Source organism: Penaeus chinensis, chromosome 24 (genome assembly GCF_019202785.1).
Source record: "Penaeus chinensis breed Huanghai No. 1 chromosome 24, ASM1920278v2, whole genome shotgun sequence".
Lineage (NCBI taxonomy): Eukaryota > Metazoa > Arthropoda > Malacostraca > Decapoda > Penaeidae > Penaeus > Penaeus chinensis.
In genome coordinates, this window is record NC_061842.1 from 887,183 (window position 1) to 889,485 (window position 2,303).

Below are 2,303 nucleotides of genomic sequence, written 5' to 3' on the forward strand. Positions count from 1 at the left end.
ACAAAATTTAAGTCTCTTAAAAGTGCAACTTAAGGTATAGAGGGGCTATCATAAGATGGAGGTGGGGGGGCAGCACTGGTGGTGCTGGCATCGATGACAGTGTTAGCAGCACCCAGTGCTTGTAGTTACAACACTATATATTGACAGCTGCATCTTGTATCTCTCCCTCTTGAGCTGCAATATCAATCATTGTGTTATACCACGGTATATCCATACATGGTCTGCCATGAAATCTTTGAAACAGGTATATGTAAAATAGAACATTCTTCATCTATTTACAGACTAACTACCACAACTAATATGAGGAAATCTTTTCGTTGTGCCAAGACTACAAGAGAAAACTCACCGTCTATGATTACGGCTGTAGAATGTACCAGGCGTGGAGAAGTGGGATTCATATGAATCCAGCCTCAAAATGTCGAAGCATATCTTGTCATTGTTACTAAGCTGCTGGCAGATTTTCCAAAATAAATCCGGCCAGTTGACAATTTTCCATCATGCTTGGGAGCTGTAAAATTAATAAGGCAGACATAAGGTTATCATATGAGGAATTAGATGAACATAAACATCGATACAGAGCATTTTAAGAAAGAATTCGATTGTCATACATTACTTAATTGTCGCCTCTTAAATCAAGAGATGTAGCATCCCCTCAGCAAGAGCACCATTTTCTTATATTATTGCTGAAAAGTCTCTAAATGCAGGTGTTTATTCTAATCTTCATAATTTGTCTATCTCTTGCTTTCTTTTGATAACAGCATTACAACATTAAAATGAACTTCAAAACCAAATTGATATTTGAATATGAACGAGCTGATGCTTACTTTTATTTTAGGTCCTATATCATTCAGAGAATATATTCATTATGAAATCAAGTTTATGCGAGCAATAGTTCTCTTAATAATTAAAAGAGGATAATAATTGCCTAATAAAAGGATTGCATCAAGCCTTCCCCGTGGCCTCTGGCAAAAGATGCTATGTGCTCCGGCAAAGGCCAACATCTTACCTGGAAAGCTTTTGTAAGACAGAGCTTAGACTGGTTCTTTCTATAGCAATAAATCACCAGGGAAGTCTCTTCAGTACATACATTTTGGGGGTTATTGGTATTTGCTGTATCGATGACTGGAGTCACTGAATGCACACATTTTAACATCTAACCGAGTTGTTTTTCGTAGTAGACTTAACGAAAAATTAATGCCAATTTTCTGCTTAGTGTATCATCTTTCTGTTCAAATGACCACAAAAGTTAATTTAGTTAATTGACCTTATCAAAGCACTTCAGTAGAAATTGATATAAAGCCAGGTCAGTATTATAAAGAATAGTTATAGAATCACCATACAGAATAATACCATTAATTAGAAACTATTTAGGGCCTATCCATGCTAGGCAAGATAAGATAACCAGTTACTGGAAGGAAGACTGGATTTTGTGTAAGGAAAATGCCTCTCATAATCTGCAAGGTAATACGTTTACTTAAAGTATTCGACTCATGAAATATATGAAGATAAGGATTTTTTGTTGGATTTTATGCACTTTCTGTCAGAGAGATCCTGAGATTTTGAAGTCAAGCAATTTTTATATTTTGAAATAACCTTTTTGCCTGTTGGTATTATATATGGCGATTTATATTCGTGTTTACATATCTAAATATAATTTGCAATTAGTTTTGGCTATTACAACTTGGCCTTACCTTTCCTGGTTTCTTCGAATTGGAGAAGATGAAGGTTTCGTCTTCCATTTCTGTTTGCATGACATCGATATGAATGATAACAGCAAATATTCCAACAAATAATCCCGCCGCGTTCGGTACGACCCGGTATTCGAAACATTAAGACTTGAACCTCGAATATTTCGCCATACTGTTTACCAGGATACTTCCGTGTTGCTAACAAAAAAAAATAAAAATAAAAAAAAATCACGTACACAATATATGTCTAGAATATTATATCTACTATATGTACCTGCATAAATTATAAGTCTCAATAGGCTGATTTTGATTTAATAAGTGAATGCCATAGTCAAAGATTCGGATATGGGCAACAAAAAAATCTCTTGATGGTTGATCAGAATTAGAATTACAACTACAACTACAACTCCATTCCGCAGAGTTAAACATCTTTTAACTAGAGGCTCTTTGATAAACAAAAACAAAACAAAAAATATGTACGCACACACACACACACACACATATATATATCGACGACCTTCAGTCGATGACGACTATGGCATTACTACCCAACCCCCGTGTAGGCAGAGTCAATGCCTGGGTGAAAGAACGTGAGGAGCATGTTGTTGCCCATGC

General features: G+C 35.7%; 1 long non-coding RNA gene across 1 annotated transcript in view; it reads right to left on the bottom strand.

The window, feature by feature from the left end:
* Positions 1-1,863, bottom strand: part of LOC125038393 — a 3,288-nt gene extending 1,425 nt beyond the window's left edge. The window contains exons 1-3 of the long non-coding RNA XR_007116049.1: positions 1,692-1,863; positions 347-508; positions 1-174 (exon numbers count right to left, since the gene is read on the bottom strand). The exon at positions 1-174 is cut by the window's left edge and continues 1,425 nt beyond it. This is a non-coding gene — a long non-coding RNA (uncharacterized LOC125038393). The remainder of the gene's footprint in view (positions 175-346; positions 509-1,691) is intronic.
* Positions 1,864-2,303: the final 440 nt, after the last annotated feature.